Source organism: Fringilla coelebs (assembly GCF_963513975.1).
Source record: "Fringilla coelebs genome assembly, chromosome: 3".
NCBI lineage: Eukaryota > Metazoa > Chordata > Aves > Passeriformes > Fringillidae > Fringilla > Fringilla coelebs.
The window spans coordinates 37,039,299-37,064,184 of record NC_140030.1 but is presented as its reverse complement, the minus strand read 5'-3'; the positions used below and the strand labels follow the sequence as shown (position 1 = coordinate 37,064,184).

The 24,886-nt window shown below is 41.8% G+C and overlaps 1 protein-coding gene across 2 annotated transcripts in view; it reads right to left on the bottom strand.

The window, feature by feature from the left end:
• ANKRD6 (ankyrin repeat domain 6) overlaps positions 1 to 20,746 on the bottom strand; it is an 86,486-nt gene extending 65,740 nt beyond the window's left edge. The window contains exons 1-2 of one of the 2 annotated variants that reach the window (XM_084201980.1): positions 20,674 to 20,746; positions 20,191 to 20,330 (exon numbers count right to left, since the gene is read on the bottom strand). The gene's annotated coding sequence lies outside the window, so the exon portion shown is untranslated. Of the gene's footprint in view, positions 1 to 20,190; positions 20,331 to 20,418; positions 20,560 to 20,673 lie in introns of those variants that run through there. The other variant, XM_084201979.1, reaches the window with a different exon arrangement.
• Positions 20,747 to 24,886: the final 4,140 nt, after the last annotated feature.

The following is a 24,886-nucleotide window of genomic DNA, read 5'->3' as shown; positions in this document are numbered from 1 at the left end:
AGGTTTCATAGCATGCAGTGACCCTCCTTCCTTCTGTGCCTCCCGCTGCTCAGCAAAATGACTGAGCAGGATACTGGAGCAAAAGCTGTACAAGAGGGCAATGGCTTTCTGATCCACCAACTAAAAAGAGAAATTCAGCAATTCGCTTTCAAGAGGTATCTTTTTTAAACAGTTCATGACGTCTATACTGCAGATAATGGGAGTTGCAAGAAAGTCCCTTAGCATGAGGAGATTTACCCAGGCTCTTTTTTCTCCTCTTACACTAGGATAACGTGATGGTTCTCAAATCCTAATGTACATATTGCTTCTGATTTGTATCACAAACACTTGCCTTGAGGGGCTGTAAAAGAAACTAGATTATTACAATTATTCAGTTCTCACATGCCCACATGGGTCTGAACAGCCCTCCTAACTTGGCAATTAGTCAATCCTAACAGATGGATTCAAAGTATTTCTCTCTTTCTTCTCTGCTCACGGTAGCAGGTGAACACAGGTGGCAAAATGGCCTTTTATTTCAGCAGCAGCTAGATCCAAATGATGTCAGCATACAATAGGTAAAGAAACACACAGGACAGGCTGCAGACCGGGCTGATCCCTTTTTAAAAGAAAAATCAAGAGATGACTTTTTACTAGCTTGAAACTTTGACCAGCATGATCACTCTTCATAACACGAGATGAAAACTAGCAATGCCCTGTCCAATTACTCTCAAAATGAATGACCTCCTGACAACATTTTACTGCTTCACCTATGAAGCCAAATACCCAACACAAATCTCTTGGTGCAAACGTCCTTGACTGCTTTTTTTTTTCTGAATGGTTACATTTTCATCATTGTCATCACCTTCACCAGATGCTCATTGCTCAAAAGCTCAGTCAAGGGCGAAGGACAAAAACATGGCAATGATGTCAGGGCAGCTGTGAAATGATTACTCAAGATGAAATCGATAGCAGTGTACTGCTGTTGGGAGATCAGCAGCACAATTGAAAGCTACTGAGCCAAAAGTGGTTTCATCTTCAGTCAGGAAAGGAGAGTGTATGAGGACCTGATTTAGTTCAGGTTTAAAGCACTGTTGCAGCCTGCAAACTGTGCAGCTTCCACACACCTCCAGGCATCCCTTCCAAACCCAAATATTATGTGGTATGAATGAGATTAGAAAATATTGATCAGCATATATACTGGGAGAATATGGAAAGACTTTGCCACTTCTAAAATAAATTAATTTGTACAATGACTGCAGTATGAATCCAGTTTCAGGGCTTATGTTGCATGCATTCTACTTGCCAGAAAAAATACAAGAAACTAGTGGGTCAAAGGATGGTTTCATATGGGAATATAATTGGATCCAGTGGCAGGTTGAGCACTCCTTCAGCAAGGGAATATTTACAAGAAGCCTTTTTAAAATTCTGATATACAATTTAGCTAGAAGAAAAAGTTACACATCCTTCTCTGAGAGAACAGGAGGTTGCTACTGCTATTAACTCATTTTGAGACTGCCTTAATGGCTTAATTGTCCAAGACAACTTATAAATTAGTGTCTTATTCTAAACCTGTTGTTGGGAGAGAAGCTCCAAAATGAAAGCAATCTTTAAAGACAGGAGAATTAGGGTACTTTTCCATACAGACTATGCATGTTCCCTTTGGAAGAGGTTTTCACTCTGCATTAATAAGCACAGTCAATAGTACTTCCAAAGAACAATGTGTTCATGGGATAACACATAGGATAACATGTTTCTGAGACATATGTTCAAAAATGAAGAAAGCGTGTTCTAGTTATTGAATGTGTCCACAAAATGATGGACGTGTCTTTCAAGAAGCAGTTCGGAAACAACAGTTTATCAGTCCATCAGGAAAGACAATACTGTAGTTTGCTGGCTCACTTGGAGCACAACTGAAGGTAAAACAGAAACAGCAGGAATATCTACAGCAGATGACCCGAACAAGCCAACTAAAAGCACATTCTATAAGGAACCTCAGCTGCTTCTTCCACAAGAGGCCAGGGACAAAATAATCCCAATGCCTTTATACAAAAATAGATCTGCCCAAACTTCCCTCATAAAAAAATGTGAGCTAAAATTGGATCTTTTGGAAATTCTGTATGGGTTTTCACATCTATTTGGTTTGCCAACTCAGAGGTTTTCTCATGTGGTGAGAAATACCATCCACACCAACTTGCAGCCCCTGGAAAGGCTCATGGCTGCACAGATGGTGCCACACCACAAAGTATTCCCTTCCTGCCTTCCCTTCCTGCATAGGGACCGAGTAAGACAGAAGCCATTCTTATACCTGCAGATATCTTCCTGAAAAAGAAAATACCAAACACCTGGTACCATTCCACCAGCTCTCCTGCAACACTATCATATTACATTTTGACTATCATACTATAAAGAGCCCTCTGTCTTCATTAAATGAAGGAGGAAGTGGCAGGCTGGGGTTAGAGGGAATAGGGCAGCGATGAGAGAGCAAACATCCTGCAAAACATGTTCAGTCCTGGATGCTCTGTCTTGGAGATCCGTAGCAACACCACCAGGCAACAACTTAGTTTTTTGGTTTACAAAACAAAACACCCAAATCTTCAGAATGGACAGAAAATTCCCCATCATTCTGGAGAAAGTGTAACATACAGCCACAAACTTTGGGCAAGTGTGCATTGCAATTTTCACAATATTCAGTATTTTCTGACTTAAATCAGTAGCTTCTATGAGTCCAGAAAAAAAAAAACAAACTAGGAAATGTCTAAGGAAAACTGAGAATACCAGCTTTTCCATCTTGCCTTAAGAACAGAGCCTCACTTTTACAGTAAGGTTAAAGAATAAAGACTGATTAATTCCCTCTGCTGGGAGGGGATACTGTCACCTGCTGGAACAAGAGAAAAGGGTATCTCACCCACTTGCAGGGAACCATATGTCTACAGCTCTGTTTTCTGCAGGGATCTACCTATCTGCTTCCCAAGAGGCCAGTGCTGAGCTCCCCAACTAGAAGAACAGATTCCACAGTGAATTTTCTTAGGTGGGCAAAAACAGCCATGTTGGTTTATGACAGAACTCATTCCCTTTAAAATTATTTATTTATGCCCTTAAGACAATTTTTTGCAGAATGGTGGACAAATCTGGTCAGAGAAAACATTTTTAAAAGAGACATGTGCTTGTCTTTTCCCCCTGCATCAGTGAGCGAGGTTTCACATTAGAAATTAGGAGCAAGCTCATCATGTACCACTCCCTCCTCTGTGCTCTGTGAACCTGTCAGGCCTGCTCTATCCCCGTAAATGTGAGAAGCTCTTCAGAAGGACTATGTTCTTGGGGTGCCCAGCCACAACAAAATCATCAGGGAGAGAGCAGAAAGCCCATCTGACATCTTCAGACTGCAGGGAGAAGGGAAGAGCCATCAGTGCAGCTGGTGGCATGGGCTATCGGGGTGCCTCCCTCACAGGCACAGGGAGAAGAGGCTGCCTTGCTCTTGAAACCTGTACCCACTTCTGGTTTTTCTCCTTTCTTGCCTGGTGATGGAGGGAAGTAGCCCCATCTAGCTATCTTACAGTGCTCCTCAACGAGCCCCCTGCCAGGGCATTCCCCCAGCACTGAAAAGATCTGGATGTTTGCCACTGCATTCCGAGGTCTCCCCCTGAGATCTGAAGGGATGCTGGCTGCTCCAACTCTTCAGAAGAACAAGCAGCACAGAGAGGGAGCACAGCCTGCCCAGCCAAACCCCTTGTACTCAATCAAGAAGTGAAACACAGAACTTGGTGCAGTGTGGAAAGCAACTGCTTACCTCCTGAGTTAGACATTTTGTCCAGAAGATTTCCATACAAAAATAAGCACTGGAGTCTCTAAAAAGCTCTCCCAGACGAGAGTGGCTGCCAAGCCAATGCACCACAGCCAACACAAAAAGCTGGAAGGATCTGTGGAGACAGGGCAGCTCCCTTGAAGCTGGAAACTGATGGCTCTGGCAGCAATGCTGAAAGATGCTACAGGGTTTGTTGCAGCAGAGCTGCCCACTTCAGCTTGGGAGAGAAGGAAACATTGCAAATTGAGACAACAGGAGCTCCTACAATAATTATATGGGGAAATAGGGAACTATTTAAAGACACTCTCTCTCTCTCTCTCTCTCTCTCATGTTTAAGTTAAAAAGCATCACAGGAATTTCAAAGAATGGAATCATTTCAAAGACGTGTATGACACCCTGTCAGACCTAATGAAGAACCAAGGGTTTGGAGACAGGTCTGTGAGACTCAATTATGCTAACCACAAGCTTTCACAAGCAAAGACTCCTGCTGAACTAGAAGGCATCTCCTCCATTGCATCAAGTGCCCCTTCCTGAAGTGACAGCTCAAACATCTAAGTTTACATATTACTTTTGCCTATTAGCAATCAGATCCTACCATTTGAGGCACGAAGGTTAACTTCACCAAGGTGCACTCCAGGGACACAGCCCTGACCACAAACTGCACACCACCTTGTAAAGATAGAAACTACCACAGCGCTCCAGCTGTTACTACAGGAAAACCCTATGTAGGAAAAAAATGTAAGCTTGGGATTCTGACATAGCCTGGGTAAAATATACATGCAATCCAAATTCTCCTTGTAGGAAGCTCCAAGCTGAAGTATCAACAAATAAAACAAATTTTACAATAATAAGATTGTTGCAAACCAGTTCAGAATACAAAAAAAAATTAATCTTACAGATTTATCCCAAGGAATGGGGTGTCAGTAGGACCTGAATATATGTTTAAAAAGTGGTGATTTTAAAGCTGAAAGTTTTCACTGTCATCTCTCAGCTTGGATCAGCAAGCTCAAAATCAAACTTCTGACATAAATTTAAATATCCCAAAACTGTGTAGTTTCAGAAGTGAAGTAATACGATTGCTGCATCTCCAGATTTAACAAACTGAGTCAACTTCCTCTGCATTTTCCCCCACCCACCCCCCTTCCCTGTCAAAGCAATTCACCCCTCTGGTAATTCAGGTACGCTAGAGGGGAGTGTTGCAGGACAACACTTAACATCTCCTCCTCTCCCTGGCAATTCAAAAGAAGGCAACAAAAGTCTCAGTAATTGAGAACTATTCTCTGAATGAAAAGGTCCAATTTTACAAGATTCATCACAAAGTCTCTTATTCATCAGCAGCCTTGGCACTCTTACTCTTCTACCTCACACAGACATTTCTGGAATGTGTTTCAGGCTACTGGGGGAAATAAAAGGTAGTTCAGCAGGAAGCAGCAGAGGGTAAAGAAATGAAGAATCTGAAATCGATCCCATTCCTGTCCTACACAGCACAACTTCTGTCAGAAGCATCAAGCAGAGCAGGACTATCCTCTTGGTGAGTACGGTTTTTGGGTTTTTTTTTACTTTTTCTGTTTTGGTACCTCCAGTAATATTGACAAACTGTTTACATACAAGAATACTTGCAATTTTGCATCAACAGACTTGGAGCTGCTCTCTTACAAGTCATCTGAGATCTTATATAAACTAGGTTTGGAGATGGAGAATAACAGATCGGTATCTTCATCTGATTAGGAAAAGTTCTATTTTAAAAGTTTCCTTCTTGCTAGACTCCATGTTAGTTTGCTGACAGACCTGCTGGGATGGGGATACACAGAAATTCACTTCAGAAGTGGCAGGAGGTTTTACTACCATTTTTATGGGAAGAATATTGCATTTTCTTACTCTGATTCAAAGCTTATAAAAACCAATTAAGAGACTGAAACAAAGTCAGCAGAACCAATATGGGCAAGAAATGTCTTATTCGAATACTGGATCTGGCATCCGGGCAACCTGCGCAACAGAGTGCCAGTGTCCTCTCAAAGAATGCTTTCTCTGCATTTTCAGACACAGTTCTGCAATGGACCACACTAGGGGCTAAATAAATAAATAAATAAATAAATAAATAAATAAATAAATAAATAATCATTATTATTGCATTTATGTTTATGTTATTGTTTCATTCCTTGGATTTAAACTCACGTGAACTGATGATTGCTAGTGCAGTGTAAACAAACTTCTCTGGAGATCTAACCCCTCAGTATAGTACTTACAGAGATAGGTATTAAAACAAGGAAACAAAAATCCTGAAACATGTATTTTTCAGACTTGTGTCCAGTGTCAGTGCATGCAAAACAACACAGGAAAAGTGAGGTATGTGCAGAAAGTTATCCTAATTTTGATGAATGTGTTTGTTTGGGAATGCAACAAGAAACCTAAGGAACTTGTTTGCCCTGGATTAATGTAACACCAAGGAGGAGTTAATGAACACTAAAGCTGCAAAGCAAACCATAGAGAGAGCAGGAACTGCCAGAATTAGTCAAGCGTTTCTCGCGGCAGTGCGAGCCTGCTCTTGGGTTCCAGGTCATGGCTTCCACACAAAAGTGCACTCTTACCTCTCCAGAGCCTTGCCCAGCCACTGCCTGTCCTGTGCACCACACAGGCCATGTCTCCCACACAGCAGCAAATCCTTGATGACATCTTTAAGGCTTACACCACAGCATTCTCTTCTTACGGTTTTTCGTGTTTAATTTCCTTTTTAAATAAAAGCCATGGAAAACCAAAACCAAATATCCACCAGTACCCCTTGCCCCTGTGTTCTCTCATACCATTCACCTATGCTAATAATCCACAGGACTTGCACTCAAGGGTGTTTAAACCATGGCACACACCTCCTCCAGCACCTGGATTACAGGAATAAGTGCTGGAAGACACAAGCATACAAGGCAGCAGAAGAGGACAGGCTAGTGGTGAGGAACAGAGTCAGCTTCTTGCCACAGACTCTCACACATATCACACATATTTGTAAGACATGAGAGGAATGTTGGGGTCAAGTTCTTTTTTTTAGTGGGAGGGGAAAGGTTAATTACATCTAGTGGCTGAGTGCAGCATAAATGAGAACAGGTTTGACACTTTGTGAAAGGCAGTGAAGATGCTGATAAGACTTAGGACACCTGTTGTAATTGGTGACCTCAGCATGTGCTGGAGTGGATTTCTATACCTGTGAACATGCTTATGAATTATGATTACGAATGCATAAATATAAATAGTGCAGAACGGTTGTACTTGCTTGATTTCTGTGGCTGTCACATAGTCTTGTTCAAAAGAAAGAAAGAAGGAAGTCCATACATTAACACTGGTGGGCTGATGAGAGGAAACCAAAAGTGGAGACTCGCTGCCATGTTTGTCTCACTTTGTAAGTTACAAAAACCTCCTCACAGTAAACTGCTAAAAAACTTTTCCACTTTATTTCTCAAAGACAAGTTATGGGAAAAATATTCAGCCAACATCCAATTCTGAGGCCCCGAATGTTTATTTATTTCACAATTCAGAACAAAGACCTCTAGTCCTTTACAATTCCATCTCCTTTTCTCTCAAGCTGTCTTGCATTTAAACAAAGACAGTCTATATTTCTAAGTGGAAAACAGGTAAATATTTGGTTATTCCATTTGCAAAAAGCTAAGGTGTTATCATCATAAAGTTGAAGAAAAAAAATTTAATAGGTAAGAGGATAATGTTTCTGTGATTATTTTTTTCTTTACCTCATAAATCAAGCCAGGAATTCTAAAGCAATTCTCATTAAAAATGCCCCTTGGCTTCTTTGAAGACATGTGGTAGCAGTAAGGCCAGTAAGACTTCCACAACTGTAGATTTTGGGGGAAGAAGGAGAGTTACACTTGAGAAAAGCCACGTGCTGGGACAGACTGCACAATAAAGACAGTGGCAGTTTTGGTACAAGACCATTTTTTCATTAAAACATACTGGGCTGAATTCAGTAGTAGGACACATTTGCTGACTCAGACTCTACAAAGAGAATCCAGGAGTAAGTTTAGTTTATGCAAATACAGTCTGAAGACAGTCCTGGCATTGAGTGAATAACATTGGTCTGAAGAAGGACTTGCACAAAGCCTTCAGCTGCACCAATCCATTTCATTCCAGGCCACTCTTGTTACACCTTCTCCTTGTCCGGGTCTTAGCTGGGATAGAGCAAATTTTCTCAGTAGCTGGTTCAGCGCTGTGTTTTGGATTTAGTATGAGAACAATGTTGGTCACACGCTGATGTTACAGTTGTGGCTCAGCAGTGCTTACCCTGAGTCCAGGCCCTTTCCATGTCTCCTGCTCTGCCAGTGAGGAGGAGCACAGGAAGCCAGGAGGGAGCATGGCCAGGACAGCTGACCTGAACTGGCCAAAGGGATATGCCATAGCAATAAAGCAGGTTCTGGACTTGGGGGACCAGACTAGGGACTTGATTCTCCGCAGAAATAAGACTTTGATGTTTAATGCACTCACCATTATCATTAGTCAGGGACAGAGTTTGATGCCACACAGACACAGATATTCTTTAAGTTCTTCTAGTAGGAAGGCTACCAAAAGAATCAGTAACTGCAAAAAGTAATCTGAACTCCCCTATAAAGCTGAAATACAACAAGGCCAAGTTGCCCTTCACAGTTGTATCTGTACTGGTGATGTTTGTGAGTAATCTCCGAACAGTTCATGCAAATAAAACTATGGAAATTGTGATCCTCTTGCCTGGACCATGGCAGACATGGAGCTGAAGGATCTGTCAGTGGGTTGTGAGCACCCTCTGTGCTATCTTTATGACTTGCTAAATTCTTCCAAATTCTTTGGAAGTTCCGCAGAAGACTCTTCCCCACTCCATGCAGAAGTTCACTGGTGGGAATCTCAGTCAGAAAACAAAAGTGGTTCCCTACCTCAGGGCTCTTTTGTTCCAACCCAACTGAACAGCCCAGTTCCCAGAATGTCCTTCTTCATTTGTTCTGTGCAAGCCATGCAGAGCAATAGTCTCAACTCAGCATTTGATTCATGAGGAATGCCTCCCCACCAAGCCCAAAATAAACAAAATCATGTTTCCTTCCTATCCTACTTATATTGCAGACTAGGATCTCAGTTAATTTAAAAAAGCTATGCATCAACACAAAATACTACCAGGACAAGTAACTGAAGTTAATCTCTCTCAACTCAGGCTATGGCTCAATTAACACATCTCACCTTGAATATCACATTGCTCTTCCTTGTATCTCAGGAATATTGCCAGCAGTACTAACACAGGATCAACAGAAGAAAGCAGCTATCACAAAACCTTGGCTTTTGCATCAGGTGACTGAAATGAGCATTGCACAAGGGTGCTTTGATGTTAGAAAAGGCCTAAGAAAATGCCAGGGGTTTGGGGCGTATTTCTTGCTGTGTTTACTCTCTCACCAAAGGGCACTTGTCATATACATGCCATCTGCTGCACTGAAATGCAATACCCAACCAGGTAAAATAAAAATCTCCCACACCAGCAGGCTCTTTGTACAGATTAAAAGGATCACCACTAATATAATTTTAGGTATTTCAAGAAACCATGCTACAGTGACTGCATTTCTTGAACGCTTCTCCTCCTGTACGACAGAACCTCAGCTCCCAGGGAAGATTCTGCCCTCATGGCTGCACACAAGATGTCACAGGTTCATAATCCAGAAATATTCATACTTGTGTCAAGTATGGAGAGCTGGGAGTGCAAAATGAATACAAACTTCCCCCAGTCCCCCTCACTGTGCCCTGATCCCCCTCCTTTCCCCTGTGTGCTCACAGTGGAAGCCGTCTCTCTGGGAAGTGAAACTGGCTTTAAAGACACTCAGCTTCTCAATGCTTGTGGATATTTCCCACAGCCTGAAAGAGAGGAAAACCTGGAAATGTGTTACTACATGGACTTACCTACAGCACCTTGGTAAAGTCAGGATCCCTTAGTAAAAGCACCTCCTTGCTCAGCCACTAATAGGAACCACGGAGGATGATGCTATTTCTTACATCCATTTCAGTCTCCTTAGGTTTTTTTACTTGTCTCCAGTCAAAATAGAAGCTTTGGTCTATTTTGAATACTGAAAAGGATCATGCAGGTTGGTGTATCTGCTTTATAGTTAATGAATATTTTGAAATCCCAGCATATCTGAGTCTCCTTCATACTTTACAAGAGGCCCCCTCATATAAGATTGTGTTAAATCATGGAGAGCATTTTACATTATCTGCCCACAAAGGCTGCCCGGGTCCTAAAGAGAAATAAGAAGCAAAAAAATCTCAAACCTGACGACAGAGAAACAGAGAATAGCAGGATCATGCTAGAGGGAGATCATATGCCTGGACCATCTTTCCAGAAACAGGCAAGATTTTCCTCATGACCGTCTCCTTCCCTACACTTATGAAGCTCAGCACCCCTGTGCCTCTTATGTTTGAGGATACCCTTTTGAAAGAGATTCCATTTTCACTTTTACAACATACAGGAAAAACACAATAAAAATCTCAAGGGGGTGGCAGTTCCTGTCCAGTAAGATAGAAATAAATATTCCTTAACCATCACCCTACCAAGGAACACAGTGGACTGTTGTTATCAAAAATACAGCACACTGATAAGGACAGTAAGCCTAGCAAAGCTAGAAGCACAACCAGAAAAACCCATAAGCTACTGATGCTGGAACAGAGAGAGTTGAAAGCAGTCAGAGATGGAAAAACATGCCTCAAAACCCAAACCAATACTAGAGTTGCAGCGAAAGCAGAAAAAATAATTGCAAATTGAGACAGGTAACGACTAGAGAATAGGATGAGGAAGAAAATATTGAACACAAAGCCTTTAAAAAGCCTTGGAAGATGCGTCACAACCATCAATCTGATCCATAAAGATGGCCTGGAAAGGTATGGAAGAGGGACACATATCCTTTTTCATTCTCTCACAAATTCTTTCTTAAAGGATTGTCAAAAAACCTTTTGCTCTACTCACATGTCTTTTGGGTTCTAAGTGTTGATTCAGCACTTATTAACCACTGCTAGGACCACAACTAGCAAAACAGGAGATTTGTAGGAGATGAGGAACAGATCAAAGAAAATCAGGTGATTCTCTAATCAATAATATGAAAGTATTGGGACAAAAGAGAGGGGAAGAAGAAATTAGGGAACAATGCAGAGCTTTTAGAAGTGGCACAGAATGAAGAGACAATGGGAAAATTAAATGGTAAAAAGGTCACGGACATCTTTATTACCTTACAATCACAGGAGTGGCCTAATATGGTAGAAACACACATTGGTGTTTCAGTGCAGACAGGATCAAACTTCACTCCTGAGCTGTGCTGCTCCATCTCTGGATTTGCAGGCTCTGCAGTGTGAGTAAGGAGGAGTTAACAGAGTTCTGCTCTCTCCTGGCCCTACAGGACTGAATCACACCTAATCAGGGGAGCTGCAGTTGCCACACAACCACCAGCTCCCAGTGAGGTATAAAACAGAGAGAGAAAACTAAGGAAGAGGAGGATTGACTCTAGTGCTGTTTTCTTACAGTTAGTCTTCCCATTTATTTTTGGCTCAACACAGGGAGGCAAAGAGGAGGGGTAGAAAGAGAATGCAAGCATATGTATTTGTATTCTTGTTTTCCAGTCCTTCCTGAAAGGCCAGTTTTGTAAACAGAGAGAAAGCTGAGATTTTCTTTATCTTGTTAACTACTCCCATGGCTGTAACACACCGTTCAGAGCTCACAATTATCTCTCTGCTGAACATTATCAAAAATGCACTGCAACTTCTTTGGCAACAGGTTACTTTAGTCAGGCTATCTGCACCTAAAAACACTCAGCCTTTTGTTTCAACAGCAAAGACCTGTACGCTGAATTATAAAAATTGTCCAATATCATATTATCTTGGCTACAGATTTAATTTCACAGAATATGAAACTTCACTGAAAATCATTGTACAACAAGACAATGAAACATAAACATTCACTTCTGTCTTTTTTCCCTTTATATTAAGTGTGAGCCTACTACAACTCCCTCTGGGAGGATATTTTTCATACAAAGCCACATTCTTTGGGTCTTATTCATATAAACAGTCTTTGAACTGAATGAGGTCAGCCACAGAAGCAGGGAAATCAGGTTTTGATCCAGCATTACTGATACAAAATACGACATAAAATTCAATTTAAAAAAAACCAGGATAATAAGCATCCATCTTTAGCTAATAATGCAAAAACTAGTTGAAGGTTTTGTTTTTCAGTTCTACCCTTCTGAGATGTAATACACTGAATTAATTATAATTTTGCTACAAACAATTTGTTGATAATTACCTCTCTGTGGGCCATACTGTTATTTGAGTAAAAATCATGAGAATTTTTAAAATAGTCATCATTTCAGTATCACCTTTATTCTATTTTGCTTTATTAAGCAAAGCCTGAAAATCCCACGTGCAGAGCATAAGGGAAGTGATTTTCAAATGGTACTTGGTAAAATATGCTAACTTTTGCATTATACTTTTGCCTGACTCTGTTTTCCCTGAAACACCATATATATTCTGAGCAAAGCTTAACATATACAAACCATGAAAAACTTTTGTCAGCAGAAGAGTGGATTCTCATTCTCAAAACTTGAATAATGACAGCTGATCAACTGAAGGTCAGTTTGCTTTTTACAGACAAAAAGGACAGACATACAGCAGATGCTTGCTGCTACATTAAAATTTACAATGTGACTTTATTAATAACCATCAAACTAAGACACTGCCTATATAGTTAATGCTGTCCAAAATCTCAGTACTTCAGGGAAGATGACAAGTATACACCTCCCTAGAATGACAGAAAAATCCTTCATCTTAGTGTGAAACACTGTATTTATTAATGTTCTGAGAAATTCCATCATAGTGTCACTCTCCTCTGATAACCTTCCCTGGCTTAGCTTCCTTGAAAAGCACATTTAGTGTTTTTCCTACTAAGGCAGAGCATCCTGTGTTTCATGAGAGTTACACCGGACTGAAACACAGAGCAAGTTCTCAATTTCACTGACACTCTTTATACCATGTCTGGGAAAGACTGAGAATGGGTCCCAGACAAAACTAGCTTTACACCACAGCTTCCTGAGTAGCTCAACACTTATTTATTTCAGCCTAGTCAAGGAGAGAGTCTTAATTTAAAATTGTGAGGAGAACAATAAACCTTTAAAATGTTGGTTTGTTTTTTTCTTTCAAGTGCTGTGCTCAGGTCTTCTGAATGCACCCTTACCTGTTTTCTTGGTGTGTCTGCTCACCAAAACCAGCTCACCCCATGTAAGTATATGCAGATATTTCCTGCATGTACAAACCCACATATGATATATAAGAAAATTCATATTATTATAACTTTTTTAAAAAGTAATTTTTAAAAGCTGCAAATACATGTATCCAAGTTCTGTAAGCTTGATTTTGAATATGTTTCTGTCTTCCATACCATGTATCCTACTATCAGGATTACAAGCAAAAAGAAGAAAAACTGGCACAGTTCTAGTAAATGAAGCAGCAACATCCTCCTCACTTCTATGTCTGCAGTTATAGACATGAAAGGCTAAATTCTCTGAAAGAACATGGAACCCAGAAGTTTGCTTTTAAACTTCTCAACCATGTGTTGGTGGGCAGAGATAAAGAAAATAGAAAGGAGGCAGAAAAAAATTTGAGGGTTTCTTTTTTGACCTAAAATACTCTTGTATGGAGACTATGAATCTGGCAACAATTTATTAAAATATTAGATTTTTCTCAGTTAAGAGATTCTGCCAAGGACCAGAGCTTATACCTGCAAATTCTGCTTTGATTTATTAATATGGCATGCTACTTAGTGCAAGTATTCATAACACTCTTTCAATTCTGCCATTCACTTTCCCATTGGAAGCCATCTTGCTTCCATGTAAACAAAGTGTAAAATTCTTATTGAGAAAGGATGAATAAACAAAGTAGAGCTAAATATAGAAATAGTCAACCTGTTCTGACAAGTAGGAAGAATGAGAAGCAGAAGTGAGTTACTGTAATACACACAGGGTTCTCTTTAACAAAAACTAAATCCCAAACAGAATACTGAAACTTAAAATGTTATGAAGCAAGCTGGGATGTGATTGCAATGTAGATTAGATGGAGCTGAATGTTGATTGTTTGGACACAGACAGATGTTTAAATTAAGGTACTTCATATTTACGGTGAGCGTACACGCAGCCTGTTACCCCACTTGCACTGATGTGAAGTTATTTCCCAGTAACTCGTGTCCAATCCCCAAAGATTCCCTCCAAAGGAAAGAAGTCTGATTAAAAGGGAAAAAAAAATTTTAAGAAGTCCCAGTATTATAAAAACTAGGCAGTCATGGCATAACAGGAAAAGTCCTCATCTGTAGAGAACCAGTGAGACAGGAAATAAACAGTACAAGGTCAGTCTTCCCAAGAGAAGGACACTAAGCCTGCAGCCCCACAGCCATCTGCATTAAGCATATATTGTGCTCATTATACCCACTAATGAATCACAAGGGGACAGGGAAAGATTACAACTGTTAAAAATGGCTGGTGTATTTCAATACCATTTAAACACAGTCTGGTATTTGTGCTGGGAAAAAACACCTCAACTTCATATGCATAATGATGGGCTTGGGATGATTCAGGAATTGAAATCCTGGATTGACAGTGGACTGTTCTTATGAAAGCATCAGCACAGTTAAAAAGCGGGAAGGGTTCTAAAAGATTATTACTGCAGAGAGTACAACCAAACCCACCTTTATTCCATCATCTAAGAAACACAACTGCATCTTAGAAGTTGTAAGTCTGGCCGTCTCCTCTTTAAAAACATTTAGCAAAACTAGAAAAGTTTAAAGGAAGGAGAACATATGACAATCAAAGGTAAGATAATTAAGTAGAAGAAAATCAGGATGGAGAAATACTGGAAGACATCAGGTTAAACCAGCAGATTTTAAGCTCAAAAGCTGAGAAGAAATAGCTCTTCTTATCAAATAGCAACTTTCAAGCTATGTTTGTAATTTGTTGTCTTTCTTCTCTGATCTTCTCAGGCTGTTTCCTGTTCATCCTATTCCCTCCTCAGCTTGACAGAGTCACTGATATGGATGCCCTACAGGAGTGAAAGGCATTAAAGAGAATATATGTCATCTCTCCCTGCAAATGAAATGCAGGCAACTTAGAGATGAGAACTGATCAGGCTGACTATGACACCATTCACCCACACCTCCAAACCAGGCTCATCATCCCTGCAGCTCCTGGCCACAGAGAAGGGAGAGCTGAAAGAAATCTCCCCAGACAGACAGTCCTGTCCTAGTCAGCAAGAGATATTCACTTCTCACTGCCTTCAACCAAAGTATGATTTGTAAAAAATGGTCACACAGAGAAGCTGCTAATGTTAGGCACTCTGTTATTCCAACTATGTCAAAAGCATCTATGTCACTTGTTAAGTTTTTGAAAACTCTTTATGTTATTATAATTAAAATAAATTAAATTTGATCCTGCTTATTTTGAGGTTGCAGCAACTAAGACAGCCAACATCAACACCCTCTCTTTACTGAGCTGTCCTCACTCATCCCCAAATCCAGTTCTGCTTTTCAGGCATGCTGGCAATGAAGCTGCTCACCTGCAGGGGCACCTCCACTTGTCTGTTAAAACACCAGGGAGTAAGTGAAATGCATGACAGCCTCACCCAGTGCATGCCAGGTCAGGATTTCTTAAAACCTGTCTTCTCCAAACTGATTAAGTGTAGTCTTACAGAGAAAGAAGAGAATCCAACTCGGTAGCAGACTGTTCATTAATAAAATACTATATACTTCAAACTCACGTTTAAGCTTACTCCACACCTGAGTCTGCCATTCATAGCAATACTTACACCATAAGCTTAAAAATAAAATTAAAAATCACCATAAACTTAAAAATAATAATAAAAAAGAGAACATAGAAAGAGTATGGTCGGATTTTACCTAGAAGCTGTGAAAAAACACTACCATATGCTAGCAAGAATTCAGGAGCTGTTGCAAAGTCTGGAAAAAACAAACTGATAAGAAAATGTTTACTTTTAAAATCTGGATTCAAACCAGAACAATAACATCAATGAAAACCATAGATGTCAGGCAGATAATTTTGCAGCCAGAAGAAAGACACCCTCCCTTCCCTCCATCCCATAATCCTCTTGAAAGACTTCAGCCAGACATAGTCAAATCCCAAAAGTGCTCAGACAGAAAATGAAGAAAAATTACACATATGTAAGCTTTACAAAATACGAAATACTGAGTTAAGCAACAGATCTGGCTGGCAATTATTAGTGCAATTATTTGCAACAGTAATGATAACAGTGAAAAGATCACATCCTGCCCAAGACTCTGAAACAGCTGCAATTTCTGCATCTGTTGCCAGACAAACATCAAACTCTGAGTAGAAGTAAATCACACCTAAAAGGATTCACTGTGACCACTATTAAAATGTCACTCAAATATGAAGCTCATATATAATTACCATACATTCATGGTGCTTTCTTATTTTTTAAAGTTGACACTTTTCCTCAGTGACTGACCCAACTGAAATGATTTAGGGCACTTTAACTCAGAAGTGTATTGGCACAATATAAATAGACCTAGCAACAGATCTTCCTAAGATGTCACATTGCAGATGCTGTTAAAACCAACAGAAAATATTCCTGACTGGCTTAAAGCAATTGGCATCTCAAACTGGAAAAGGAATTATCCCACTGCAATGCAGACACAATGAAGATGCATTCCCTTAAGGAACTCGTTTCCATCAATTCCAAATGCATTTTCCATAATGCAAATGAAAATGCTTTTGTCCAGCAGCATGCCAAGACATGCACACAAAACCTGAATCTTCAGTGGCTCACTTCACAAAGTGGGTGGTGCTTAGGTGGAAAAGGTGGCAAATCACGAGAGGGAGAGAGTAAGGCATAGGCTGTCAGAAGCTTGTTTAAATCCAGGATTTGAAGGAGGTATAATTTAATGATTTGAAGAGTACTCCAAAAATGCTTTTGATCATGACATAAGATTAAAAAGCCTAGGCTTTTCTGGCATAGGAGTATATAAATTTTTCTTCAGGATTATGTCAATCCCACTAGGGTACCTGTGCTCAACTACCCTGTAGCCCCAGTATGCTCCATCTGGCTGGCATCCACAACAGATACTTCCATCCACCACTTGCCACAGATGTGCCCAAATCCCATCCCTAATCACAGCTGAATTCCCCCTCACCTCATGGCTGTGGCTTGGCTGAGATGCACCTAGGGTTTGGAGGAGTAGCACTGGCTGTGGGGACTGGGAAGGAGAGAGCCACAGAGTAGACAGCAGGAAGACACGAGTGCTGGCTGGAAGAACGCGTCTTCCTGTCCATTCCAAGGACCTTTAATTTCATCTCACGTGGCAGGATCACTGCCAAAAGATCAAAAGTAAAACAGTGCAAGCCAGCAATCTACAGTCCTCCATTGTATCATGAGTTACCTGTGCTTTTGATATGCCATCAGAAGTACATCATGAGCCTACCAAGACAACTTCTCCACATCTGGATAATGCAAGAATTCAAGCTGTTGTACTGCATCCATTAGGCCATCCAATGGGGATTGATTTATGGCAACAGGATATACCCAACTAAGTATTAGTGGTAAAAAACTAGATTGCTTTTAGCCTCAAAGTCCTGTGCAGCCTTCATGCTTCATTTATCACACACCTCTAAAAATGTGTCCTAAATTGACACTCATTTCATCATTGTTTTTTTTTGATAGCATTCTTGACCTTGGTATCAAACTACTGCACACCAACAGTATCCTTCCTGCTTCATTCTCAACACCTTCACATCTCCAACTCAACCTGAGTATTTTCCAGAAAACAAGAAAAATACCTGTCTGGCCAAACCAGCTTTGAATACAAAGCATCATTGTGTCATGCACAACCTGTCAAAGGAAGCAATACACAGAAAACATCCCAGTCTCAGGGAACATCCCAACACTCATGTGTTTCAAAGCTATGCAAAAAATAAGCAAGGACTCCACACATTTATTCTGACTCTTCCTAAATTTGGAACACCTGCCTTCACAAACCCAGCAGCGTGAGATAAACCAAATACAAACAAAAGGAAAGAGAGCAGTGCACATAATTCAGTGACAGGTCACAGCAAGACACGGGGTGTTTCAGGATTTCACTATTCTCACAACTACTGCAAATGAACTGTAACAAACTGTTCTCCAGCAGCACCTGCTAACTGGGAGTGGAGCAGCCAAGTGAGAAAGTAACTGAGCTATTCCTAAAGGGTTCACAAGCTAGTAATGGTATACAAGAATATTTCTAGTATTGTACTTCAAAAACTATTCTGGAGATTTTTGGGATCAAAATAGCTAGATAGGAGGCGGGGAAGAAAATTAGCCCCTTATTGTTATGAATTAAGGTCTTTCTGAAGTGCAGCTCTCCACCTTCTGTTTTTGGCTGGATCATTTTTAAGGAAGTCACATATTTAATTCCTGAATAAACAAGAGGTACTAAAAATACTTATTTCAAATTTTTATTTGCCCAAAGCAATTTCAATCAATTTATGTCTTTAACAAATATCTCCCTAGATCAATCTTGCCAATAAAATATGGCACCTCATTTGTGGTTTTAAATAAAATACTTCCACCAGAGATGTGTTGTACTGATATATCTCTAAAAATAGATACAACTGTGAGTTCTCTGCAAGTTCATCCAAAGTCCTAACTGTTGAGGGAAAAAGAGAAAGTTGTACATCTGAAACTAATGAGAATAAATATAGTTGTCAGTATAATTAATTTAAGAACCTGAAAGTGCTTTAAAAATGTTCATGGGTACACCACCTATCCAAACCAATAAGCACTGCTTGTCCTGTTATACAGATTTAGTGAGTAAAGGACAGTAAGGTCTTTTACATCACAAAATGACTCACTGGCAAAGTCAAACAGAGGTGAAGCTAAAGACACATGGAGAAATGCAGCTTGAGGCTCAATTGCTCATCACCACACCCTACAAGCACCTGATTTACCAAGGTATCATTCATCTCACCTAGTCCAAGAACATGGTACGTTTGATAATCTGAACTCCAGAATGTGCCACCTGTGACAGGGCAAGATGCTGAGCCTGGTGCTGCAACTACATCATATCAGCCAACATGGGAGCCCCATTAGTGCAGACAACTTCTCACAATTTCTGTTCCTCAAAAAAGAAAAGACCTCTCTGAAAAAATCTTGAAGGAAAGCACCGGCATGATCAGGAGGTTTTCACTTTATTTTTACCAATCATTTACTGGCTATTTCATTTCTCATGTTCAAAGCCAGTCTCCTACATGAGGCTGGTAGCACTGTCTGGGTAAATATTAAGGAGCAGGGGAAAGTGAAAACTTCCCAGCTGAATACTACCACAAAACTCCTTTTTTTATTTTATTAGTTTATTTTCAAACAAAATACAAAACAAACAAAACAAAACAAAAAAAAAACCCAAACAGGGAGAAAAGCAGTGACATTACTACTGCTGCTACACAATTCCCATTTACCCTTACCATGATAGGTCCTCATGGATAAACAGGCATACATCAGCTACATACCAGGCATGTAAATACTTCATGTAACCACTCAACTGCAGGTTTTGCAACATGCAGTGTATTTAACTATTTTTGAACATTTTCTACTCAGAAATTGTTATGAAGTTCTGAAGGAGAAACATTACACCATGTCTTGTGGTCTGCAATGCAACTGCAGATCTTACATGTAATCACACATCTCCAGAAACACTTTGTTTTCCAACTATCTGGAGAATGAAGATTACACAATACTTGAAACTTGAGCCTGCCAAAATAAGTTGTTATAAAACTAGCAGCACAGCCCTACACATCACCTTGAAAGAAAGTAAATAACATTCTCCTCAGAATAAACCATAGACTCAAACAGTCCTACCAGGGCATCTGATCCATGCCTTACCAATGCTGCACTAGAGTTAAGACATGCTTACATTTTTCTGTCTTTGGACCAAGGTGGACTTACTGAACTTCCCAATTACTCCTTTAAACATTGGTAGGACATTCTAAGTTCATTTAAACAACTCGTGGGGCAAAGATTCACTGATCCACCTATCAGTAAGCTACTTTCTAACTCTCTCAGTGTTTCCCTGTGAACAAAATGTATTCAGTAGCAGACAGCATGTCCTTTTGGTCATGTGCATTGCAGAAACACCAAGCACAATCCCGAATAATCGCTTCACATATAATTAAAAAATATGAAGATATTGGTTATGCCTTCTTAAAAAAACAGAGTGCAGTCTACAGCCTATGCTGTAATACAAACACCCCAGGGCACGATAAGCTCTTTATTAATGCTTGCAATAAAAAGAACACTGCAGAACAATGACATGCCGTAGCCATGGATTTCCACAATCAGAGCTCTACAAGCAGACAGTGCGTACTCACAAGGTGTTGAGACCTCGGAGGGCGGGGGGGCCCGATGTTTGCAACAAACTAGTGGAAATATTGCCAGCGGAGTTTTCAGGTGATGTCAACAACAGGAAGGATGACTTTGAGCCAGATTTCCATTTCTCATCAGACGCGGCCTTAAAAGTTGGAACAAGAGCGTTAAGACTCCCCACTTTCACCCCCAAACCTGCAGTCAAACCCCTACGTCAACACAGGTCCCTGTACCTGCGCGGCATTCCGGAGGGTCCGTGTCTGCCCGACGGGGGGGTCGATCCCTCCTGCCGGACGGGCAGGAATACGGGAACACTTTCACGACTCCACTCCGGGGCACCGGCTTCAGCCCGATGATCCCCAGCTGCAGCCCCGCCACAGCCCGGCCACCTCCGCCATCACCTGTGCGGCCCCGCCGGGCGCGCCCCCGCGCCGCCCCCCGCGCTCCCCCGGCCCGCCGCAGCCGCACGGAACCGCGGCGGGGCTCACCTGCGCTGCCCCGCGGCACCGCTCCCGCCGGGCCGGGCTCGGCACTGCCCCTCCAGCGGCGCCTCCGCCGCCGGGCCGGAGCTGCCCCGGGGGAGGCGCCGCCGCCGCCGCCGTGCCCGCTGCGAGGGCGACACCGAGCGGCCGCGGCGGGCGGGCAGCGCCCAGCGACCGGGCCGCCTCCCGCCCCGGAGCCCCGGCCCCGCGCCCCCGCCAGGAACACCGGGCTCTGGCCGGAGCAAGGCCCCACGCGGGCTGGACGCTCTCCTGCACCCAAACTGCTTTGCAGCTTAATTATGGAAGCTCATAATAATTTGCGTGGGAGCAGAAGCGCCACAAAACCACAGAATCACAGTGGGTCAGGTTGGAAGGGACTACAGGGGGTCACCTGGTCCAACCTCCCTGGTTAACCAGGGTCGTCCTAAAGCACGTGGAACAAGACTGTGCCCAGACAGCTCTTGTCCCTCCAGTGAGGGAACTTGCACAATCTCTCTGGGAAATCTGTTCCAGTGCATGGTCATCTGCACTTATGTTTAGGTGGAACTTCCCATGCATCAGTTTCTGCCTGTCAGCTCACATCCGAGTGGTTGAGACCACCAAGAAGAGCCTGGCTCCATCTTCTTGGTAACCTCCCTTTAGATATTTATATACAGTAATGAGGTCTCCCCTCAGTCACATCTTCAGCAACCAGGCTCAGCTCTCTCAGCCTTTCCTCATAAGAGAGATGCTTCAGTGTCCCAATCACCCTTGCTGTCCTCCACTGCACCCACAGCAGCTACATCTTGCATGGAGCAGCCCAGAACTGAACGCAATAAAACTTCCCCAATTTCAGAGAAGCCAGATGCCCTTCCCTCCAGCAGGCAGCCAGTCAGCAGGCTTTGAAGTCTGAACTGAAGGTCAGAGAGGAACACCTTGATAGCTGACTGTGCCTGCTTAATGCCTCACCCACCCCTCCAGCTATCACAATATCACTGGGACCTTTTGCTTACTCAAGTCATGTGTTCGTGTGGGCAATTATGGGTGCATGTCAGTAATTCACAAACTGGTAGGGAGGCAAGTTGGGCAGGACCATCCGTAGACACTGGTAGAAAGGAGTTTGTACGAGTAGGCTGAGTACAATGATAAAAGTAAGATTGGGAGGAGAAGGAGAAAACAGAAAACAAGCAGCTGTTCCCTATACAATGCTTGATCTCACATGCACATCACTTTCAGAGGCTGTTTCTCTGGCTTGAAGGCATTCTCAAAATGCCTTAAATGAACTGATGCCCTAAATAAACTAAACATTGAAGTATCACAGGCACTTCCTTGTTATGTCATGAATAAATTATTTTGAATGTTTTTTTAGATTATTCTACTTACGCCTTTTTTACTAAACAATTACTAATTGGTAGTCATCATTCTGTGGCAATAGTCATACCAGAGGTTCACATCAAAACCCTTGGTGCTCCCCAGGAAAGGCTGACTGACTGACTGGACTTATTGCTCTGATGCCTCCCTGATCTCAGCAAGGCTTTGTCAAAACTGCAGCATTAATCTGAAATCTGGTGTCATTACTTAAGTTCAAATGTAGTTGCTAAAACACATAAAAACACACTGTGATTCTTCACAGTACGATATTGTTCGCTCATTTCAATATTCAGGATAGGCTTACTTCATGTGAATTTTATTTAATTTGATACTGTCCAAAATTCTAATGTAGGAATAGAAGTATTTGTGTGAGTAACAGTTAACCTGTATGTTAAATAAGTTCCGTATATGCAAAAGTTGGCAGAACTATTTTATGTTTGATCATTACAACTGAGAAACAAGATGCCAGCACATTGTGGAAAAAAGCTTCTTTGGCAAAGGTCTGTCACCAATGTGATGTGAAAATTCATAGAAATTTTCACTCTTTAACAGGAATAGGATGAGACCTATCATGATCCTGCAAACCTGGGTGCAGATAGGCTCCCTGATTGTGTGGAAGTCAGTGGGACAATTCCCTGTGCTTAAGTAAAATGAACCTTTTCTAATGCAGACAGTTGGTTTTGTATTCTTCTGGATTTTTTTTCCCCAGTGAGGAGAGAAATGAATCACACAGAAAGAATATAATGTCTATGAACTGCAGCTCTCCATGGACAAAGTCCAGTCACATCTATCACTGTACATGTCATATATGCAAAGATGCAGCCTCTTATTTACCTCTGCCCTTACTGCAAGTCCTGTGACTGAAGGCTGGGCACTGTTTCATTATGTGCACCCAGCTTCAAAGTCAAATGACCTGACAAAAGGGAAAGAAGAAAAAGCAGAGGGAACTGAAAACAATCTGGTGGCAAAGGGACAGAGGAGGAGCAAGTCCTGAGGCAAGTCCTGAGTCCACAACAGATTATATTGCCAAGGGATTGGCAGAAATGCTTCAGCCCTACTTAAAAAACTTATCTGGCAATGGGCCTGGAGTCTATGTGGCTTTGAACCTGAAGCTGTGGTCAGGTCACTGATGCCAGTTGTGGGAAGGTAATGGCAAGAGCTGTATTGCAACCAGTCCTCTTTTTTGAGTTTCTACACCCTCATTTAGTATTTTGATATATCCAAATTATTCACCCTCTCATTGGTCATGTTTCATAGCTCTCTGTATAGAAGAAACCCAATACAGACATATATGGGCAAGACCCCCTATCCAAAGCTGGCCTTGAAACCTAACAGCCCTTTGTGCACATAAGTGATCAGCTGGTGTGTGAGACAGATGGTCCTGCATTACCCACCTGGAAACACTCTTCCTCTTTCCATCAGTTTTCAGCAGGCTAATGCCTGTCAGGGCTGTCCCAAGACACAATGCTGAAAACACGAGTGGTAAAAAAATCCTACTCCAAACCTAAGTCCTAATTCCTTTTACAGGATTTAACCTTGAAAGGCTTCCCATAATCTTTTAGTACATTGTTAATCTGTTCAAGCAAAACTTCCAAGCAGGTTGATAAGTTGAGAATAAAGACAGGCCTTTCAATAAATTTGTATATTAATAGGCAAGGGGGATTTCTCCCGCCTCTGAACAGATGTGTACCTCCTTTATCTCCAGTGGGTTAGTGCAACCTGGAAGGCCTGGCGATAAGGAGATTGTCATGCAGCACAGAGGTCAGAAAAATAATCAGCTGCCGGAAAAAAGTGGAGACTCCAAACAGAAGTCTAATCAATATACTGAATGCAAGGTGGGAGAATGGGATAGGAAGAAGTAGAAAGGAAGAAACAGAAACAGAGGAAAATGTGGTGTTGGAGAATCAGGAATTCAGCTGCCAGTCACCACAGTGGGCAGCATGGGATGACAGCCAGGGACTAACACACTTTGGAGCTTAGACTGGTACAAGATAAGAAAAGCACTGAAAACTCCTGAGAAGGAGCCTGGGCGAGAAGCAGGAGGTCTGTCCTTGCAGAGCAGCCCTGGAGAAAGTACTGACAGGGAAATGAGGGCACCCTGGTCTGTCAGGGTCATCAAAATCTCAACTTCTTCACAGATTTCACTACTATGTCTCTTAGTGTTCCTTATTAATCAAGTTCATTATTTCTAAAATAATCTCTCTAACCCATACTGCAGATACATTACCTCCCACCATCAGTGCCTAGCTTAACATTTTGGGCTCGGCCATGTGATGACAGTTGGCATGGAAGGAGCATGGGGCAGAACAGCAGGCAGTGCTTGGCAGATGGGTGAGCTGAGCAGCACCAAGCACACACTGATCCTGTCCATGTCCCAGAGTTTCCCACATGCTGGAAGTGTATACAGATGATGCAGGACAGTCCCATGCCTGTCTTTGGAGTTTGTGCAGGATGAGGTTGCAGGACATGACCAAGAACAGGCGGCTAAGGGGAAACATTACCACACTCTTCAAACTGACTAAAAGGAGGTTGTAGCCAGATAGGGGTCGGACTCTTCTCCCTGGCAACCAGTGGCAGGAGGAGAGCACATAGACTTAAGCTGCCTCAGGGGAAATCTAGGTTCTACATTAGGCACAAATTCTTCACAGAGAGGGTAATTAGATTCAGAAAGGGCTGTCCAGGGAGGTGGTGGAGTCACCGGAGGTGTTTAAGGAAAGACTGGACATGGCACTTAGTGCCACGGTGTAGTTGACACGGTGGTCTTCAGTCATAGGTTGGACTCGATGATATCAGAGGTCTTTTCCAACCTATTTGATTCTGTGACTGTAAGGATTCTGAGCAGGAATGTTTGTCATAGAAACGCCAGGCG